The sequence below is a fragment of the Colobus angolensis genome, unplaced genomic scaffold (assembly GCF_000951035.1).
Source record: "Colobus angolensis palliatus isolate OR3802 unplaced genomic scaffold, Cang.pa_1.0 Scaffold61, whole genome shotgun sequence".
Lineage (NCBI taxonomy): Eukaryota > Metazoa > Chordata > Mammalia > Primates > Cercopithecidae > Colobus > Colobus angolensis.
This window is the reverse complement of record NW_012119710.1, coordinates 2,950,271-2,957,263: the sequence shown is the minus strand read 5'-3', so window position 1 is coordinate 2,957,263 and position 6,993 is coordinate 2,950,271.

Here is a 6,993-nt window from a genome sequence, read left to right as displayed (position 1 = left end):
GGCCGCCGCCTCCCCGCTCCAGCCGTGCCTCTGACTGCCTGCACCTCCCCACAGTCCCCACCCCGGACTCCTTGCGCCCTCCCGTTCCCCTGGCAACGGCCGGTGACCTCACTGGGGTTGTAAGCCGAGCCCAGAGTGAAGTCACCGCTGTTGCTATGGGGACTCAGTGGTCGCCAAGGAGTTCGGGGGAGAGGGGCGGCAAGGGATGGGGGCGGGGGAAATAGTATTTGAAGGGGACTTGAGGAAAACTGGAAAAACTGAGGCTCAGCCAGGCAAGGAACGGCGGAGACCTGAAAAGGATGGGAAGGGGACGCCGAGGGGGAGGGGCGAGCGGGGCCCCGGAACCAAGGCGGTGGAAGCCCCGTCCTAAGCCAGCCGGCCCAAGCCCCTCCAGCCCGAGATCGGCCCTCCACGAGTCTGCCTTGAAGATGCAGAGCCCCATCCTAGCTCCAGTTCTGCGGCCAGCTCCCTGGCACCTTGGACAGATCCCCTGACCCTTCAGGCCCCTCATCAGTTGAGTGGGGACAACACTACTGCCTCCCAGCCTCCAAGAGAGCTGAGTACTCCACTGGAACGTGTGTGAAGCCCGCTGGAGCTTGTCTGAGGCCCCTCAGGGGCACATCTCTGGCCAGTAGTGCCTGGGGGCCCTGCCTAGCTGGGGGGGCAACCCTCTCCAAGGCTCTGCTAGTGCAGCTGGGGGAGAGGGCAGGGTGAGAGTCCAGAACAGGTGCCTGACCTTTGAGAAGCTAAGTCAGGGCCCTGAGACCATTCCCCAAATCTAGAGGCCTCTGCCTCTTCCTGGCCTGGCCGGAGAGTGGAAGGTTGGGGTGCTGGGGACTAGGGGGTACTGGGGTACTGGGGACTAGGCTCTTGCCTTGCAGAGCTTACTGAGTCTCTGGGGGTAGCAGGAGGTCAACACAGAGACAGGCACCCCCTCCCCAAGGCACACGGCATGCTCCCATGGGAACCACTCTCCTGACACCATATCTGGCTACCTGCCCTCTTGGGAGCTCAGAGGAGCTCTCGGCTCTAAAACCAACCCCTGTGCTCTGTCCTCCATTTCCTGGCTAGCCAGCCCCTTCTTCCTGTTCTGAAAAGACACAGTTGGGATCCCCATCTGACCCCAGCTCCCCAGGTGCTGGGGACCTCCTGGCACCATTCAGATCTTTGGGGACAGGAGAGAGTCATCTTCCCTATGACAAAGCCAAGGGGCCCAAACCAGCAGCAATGCTGGGCAGACTCCTCAGTGGGGGCCTTTAGGACTAGGGGCCAGAGAGGGTCTGGGAGGCCGTGCAGTGCCATCTGTCTGGTGTATAGCAGCCAGCAGTCACAGGAGTTATTCCAGGAGTGCCTTGGCTGTTTCTTCCTGCCCCAAGGCACTGCAGATTCCGCCAGACTCCACCCTGTCTGCCTCAGGCCCTCTGCCAGGGCTGCTCCCAAAAGGATTTAGGGTAGCCCTGAGTCTCCCTGAAGTCTGGTCCTGATTGTTAATGTCCTAGGTCTCAAGACTTCCTACCTCTCTCATCTTGTGGGTAGCTGAAGGAGCTACTTCCTGCCTTAGTCTCCGGCAGCAGTAATAATAATAATAATAATAATAATAATAATAATAATAAATAAAATTCTGATTGTACACCCAAGACATGCCAAGCAGTATACCTATGTTTCTTGCACATCATTTCATTTCATGAGGGTGCCAGCCCAGACCTGAAACCCCTTTATCGATATGGGGATGCCTTTACCCCTGTCCCTAGTCTTCCTGCCACCCCACGCAGGAGCTCCTGGGAGCTCACCCTTACCCGTAAGGACAGGGTGTCTTTGCACTGCAAGCTGATGCCACACTCATCAGTGATCTCCGAGAGGTCTTCATCCTCAAACTCCTCCAGGCTGATGTCGTGGGTGAGCCTGGTAGGAACAGGAAGCCAAAGTTACAACTTGGGGGCACTGCTATGCCCGCTCACATCTCCCTGTTACCTCTTCCAGGAGGCAGCCTCTTGAAGGCCGAACACAGCCCCCAGAGGACAGGATTTGGGGTCCATCTGTGTCAATGCAGGGGGTAGTCAGCAGGCAGGGAAAGAGCATGGGGCTCGGGCCAAAAGGCAATCCTCCTAGGGTGGCAGTGGAAGAGGAGGCTCCGGGTTACTCCAGCTCCTCCCTGGGAGTTGTCATTCTGTTGCCAACCAGCAGACAGTGCTTAGAAGGCCCAACTGGTCAGAGCCTCCTCCCAGGGTCAAGGCAGGTGCCAAGGCCAGTTCACCATGGAGAATCCATGGAGTTGAGAAGAGCAGCGAGCCTGGAGAAGGAGAGCTCCCAGTGCAATCTCTACAGTAGCAAGGCCCGAGGCGCTGGCAGCAGCCTCAGAGGAGGGCCCCACGCCCCAGCTCAGGAAGACTCATGCCCCTTGAGCCCAGGGAACAAGCGAAGGAAAATCTAGTGTGGGTAGTTTCAGCCTATTCCAGAAAGGACTGTAGCCTCATGCTGTGCACTTGGTGGTCTCATCTCTTCAACCACAAAATCTTCTCCTTTTCCATCGTAAGGACCCTGAACAGGAGGCTGCATACATGGGGTCAGGAAAAGCCCCAGGTGGAACCAGAGGTGTTATAAGCTCAGGAGACAGCTCAGAGCACCAGAGCACTAACCAGCTCCACCAGAACCCCCCTCTCCCTAGGCCAGCCCTGAGTCCCACCTCAGAATGCAGAGCTGGGCCAGCCACTGCAAGGCAGCCTGTCTCTTGCTCACCTCTAGTCCTGGGCACTCTGCCTGGCTTGCTGGAGGGTAGAACATTTGGGAAGCTGGGAAGAATGTATGAGGCTTTTCCCAGATAAGTCCAAGAAATTGAGGCACAGAGCAAGGGAGACCCACGAGTCCAAGGTCACCCAGGAGAGATGGCGGCTTAGCCCCCAGGGGAACCTAGGAGGCCCAGACTCCCTGCCGCTCGCCTCAGTCAGACCAAACAGAGACCCTGAGCTCGATGGAGCTCACCCCAGCTTGGTCTCCACCCCCGCTAGCCCCGGCAGCCCCTACCAGCGCTCCCATTGATCCTCCAACCAGCTGTCATTGTCTGGGCTTGAATCCATCTTCAGCACCAGCTGCATGGAGAGCCCTGCCCAGCAGGGGGGCTGTGGGGCCCCAGGGCTGCCCTCTCATGCCCGGAAGGGTGCGGGGGCCAGGGCTCAAGGCAGGGCTGGGGGCCTCTGGCCTCCACCGCCTGGGCCTGTCTTTCTGCGTCCTGCCCGCTGCAGAAGCCTGGGGAGCTCATTAAAAATAGATAGGCCAGGAGAGGAGGCTGTAGCTGCCGACCCGGGTCCCAGCCCCAGCTCTTCCCAACGCAGCCCTCAGCGGCAAGCAGCTTCCTCCTGGCTGGCCGTTGCGCTGCTGCTGCTGCTGCCGCTGTGGCCGCCTCCCTCACGGGATCAGGTTACTTCAATCAATGCCACTGGCTCCACCTGCCCTTCCAATGCCCCTGTCGGGGACTGAGGTGGCCCCCCTCCCTGGCCCAGGCTTGTAAGTAGATGGCAGAAATCTAGGATGTTTCCCCCAAAAAGCCAGCCCTTGATTGGCTTTAAAGGGCCAGTGCCCCAGTCAGGGTGCCAGGTGGGAGATGAGGGGGCGCTTTCCAAACACCTCCAGAATGAACACTCCGTTTGCACTGCCATAGGCTCAGCCCTCCGACCTCATCTGGGAGGCTTCTGTGGGCCCAGGCTGCATCCAAACTGGATCTGATCTGGGCTGCCTCCTCCTGCAGCCAGGGCGCAAAGCCTTCAGGACCCAGGAAGGCAGGGCCTGTGGATGCAGGAGGCGCCAGAGCGACAGCTAAGGGCAGGCCAGTGTTTGGGCCCTTAGAGCAGAGCTGGAAGGGCTGCTGGGTGGTAACAAGCTTCTTGTCCCTTTGGAGTGACATAAACAGAACCTGGAAGCCCCTGGAGGGCACTGCACAGAGGGGTGGGGAATGGGGGCTGGATGGACAAGGTGCCCTGTAGGGTCACTTCTGACTTGCAGCCCAAGGGTGGTGGTTCCCCGGCCCATGGGGAGGGTGTGGCCGGCCGGCTGGGGTGGAACTGGGGGGGAGGGCCTGGCCCAGAAGCCAGAGCAGCCCTCCTGCATCCGTCCAGGACAGGGTGGCATCTCTAGCTCAGGGACAATAACCCAGTGGCTGACACCAAGTAAGTGTTCAATTCACACTGGCTGCCCGGAGGGTCACCGAGAAGGCCAGTGGTGCAAAGGGGAGGCCCTGGGACTCAGATGGCACGGGAGAGCTGCAGGACTGCTGACCCAGAGGTGCCCTCAAATGCCCCTGCTCTGTCAGTGACCTCTGCACTTTTTTTTTTTTTTTTTTTGAGACAGAGTTTCACTCTGTCACCCAGGCTGGAGAGCAATGGCATGATCTTGGCTCACCACAACCTCCGCCACCTGGGTTCAAGTGATTCTCCTGCCTCAGCCTCCTGAATAGCTGATATTACAGGTGTGCACCACCACGCTCAGCTAATTTTTATAGTTTTAGTAGAGACGGGGTTTCACCATGTTGGCCTGGCTGGTCTTGAACTCCTGACCTCAGGTGATCTGCCTGCCTCAGCTTCCTAAAGTGCTGGGATTGCAGGCATGAGCCAAGGCACCCGGCCCCCCTGCACACATTTGTGTCTCCTCACACATGGCTCCTCTTCCTCACTGCCAAGCCCTAGTCCAGCCCCTGCCTCTGCCCTCCCAGATGTCCCCACTGGCCTGTCTGCCTCAGTCTCCCCATGCCTGCACCATCCCACTCCACCTGCCACTATCAGACAAAACTGCCAGAAATGCCATCATCCCTCCCGCCCCACTTGGAACCCTCAAGGCTCTCCGCTAGCAGCAGGCTCCTGTGCCTGCAGGAAAGGCCTCCGGCTCCATGCGTAGTCCCCGTGGGCCCTGTGTCAAAACCAGTGCTCAGATGGAGCACATGGCAGACTCTCAAAGCATGCTTGCTGGAAGAGTGCTCAGTTAAGCCCATTCCTCCAGGAAGCCCTCCCAGCCCTTGCATGCGGCTGATGTCACCATCTGCCTGGATGTATATAGTAGGGTGTGCAGCAGACAGGGCCAGCCCTCCCTCAGAAACACCCACTTCCCCAACCCTGGTTGCTCCAAAGGTGGATGGGGCCTGTACACAGCATCCTGATTGATGACCCTATACTGTACCCAGCAGGTGATCAAGACCCCTTCCTCCCCTTGTTCCTGGAGGGCAGAGCTGGCGAGTTCATCCTGCACACACTGGGTGCTCAGCATGAGCCTGCTGGATGTCTGTCAAAGGACAGCCTCCGCCTCCAGCTGCTCCTCTCGAACTGCAGGCTGGAGCAGGGCCTGCAGGGTCTGGCTTAGACCTGGGTTAGAGGCTTCTCAGTTCATTTCCACACCTTCAACATCACCTGATATTCCCACTTCCTTGGACAATAGGTCTGGGTGAGGCAAGGACAGCAGCATCTTCCTGTACAGCTGAGGGCACTGGGCTTTAACTGGGCATTGCTGGAAAGAATACTGGGCTGGGGGTCAGAGAACCCACGGCTGATCCCTGGCCCTGCTGGGATCATTAAGGGGGATGATTTGTCTAACTTTTTGGGTGCCTCTCGTAAGTAAGGCAGGATGGAAGAATGATCACCGCATCAGGCTTGGAAGCGGGAGGCCTGAAATCAATCCTGACTCTTTCATGTTGAAGCTGCCCCATCCTGGCCCCAACATTGACGCCATGCCTCTCTCTTAATCCTCATTGCAACAACCTTGGGAGAGGGTTCATTCCATTTTTCCCATTTTACAGATGAGGAACACTAAGGCTTAGACATAAGGTGCCTTATGCCTCAGTTTCCCACATACAGGATGAAGCCACCAATCCCTGCCCACCCACCTCAGAGGGCTGGTGAGGGTTAGCAGAATGGAGTTCGTGTGAGTAGGAGGTCACTACCCAGGATCCAGGGGGACTGATTGGTCAAAGAGTCCCCTCTGCAAGTCACCCTCCATCCAAGACTCTGCCCTTTCCTCTTTTCCAGAACCAGATATTCTGGCCTCCCAGCCAAAACCCTGGGGGGTTCCTTTATGGAGAGAAGGCTAAACAGATGCTTGGTCCCTGAAGGCTCATGGAAGGTCAATGTGGGGAAGGAAGGAGGGAAAGGAGGAGGGAGGAAAGGATGGAAGGGAGAAGGAAGGGGAGGAAGGGGAAAAGAGGGCAGTTTCCTCCTGTCCTGCCTGATCCACCCTGCTCATGGCAGCCTTAGCACCAGCAGGCCTCCAAACTGAATCCTACAGCCCTCCGCAGGCCGGCCTCCCTCACCTCTGGGTCTGGAAGTTTCAGCAGCCTCCTGTAGAAGCAGCCCCTGCCCACCCTTCAGACCTGCTTGTCTATCCTGGGTGCTGTGATCCTTCAGACGTCATCCATATTAACGTTTGGTGGCTCTGAGCCACGAGTTTGGTCTCCAGAGACCGCCCTGACCTTTCTACCTGAGGCCCCTGTTCCTGCATTCACCTGATTCCTCCTACCCTGCTGCCTCAGTCCTTGCTTTTGGCCCTGCCGGCTCCTCACTGTTCTGGCCATGCCAGCCCCTGCTCCCACCCCACCCTGAGCCACGCTTTCCTAAATGGCCCTGAACAAACATGCCTTTTGTGTTCTGATGTTGGTTTCCGGCCTTTTTCCCCTGCCTTGCCCGGTCGCATTTCTACCGACCACAGTCCTGCCCTTTCTGATGGACTATTTCTGGTCAGTAGTAGGCTGAGTTAGAAGTATATGTAAAGTAAGGGTTAAGTGGTAAAGTGCTGAGGCTTTAGCTGAGCAAGGCCGAATCTGAGCCAGGCATTGGCTGTTTGGATGCCATTCTTGGGCCTTTGCATTTCTGGCTGCGCTGTGGTGAGGTAAGGATGCCAACTGATTGACCTTGGGTCCTGGCCACAATGCCCCACAGGCCTCTCTTGTGACAGAGGGCCCGTGTGGTCCAGGGGTCCAGCCTGCCTCTCTGCAGCCCTCTGAGTGCTGAGAACGAAGCT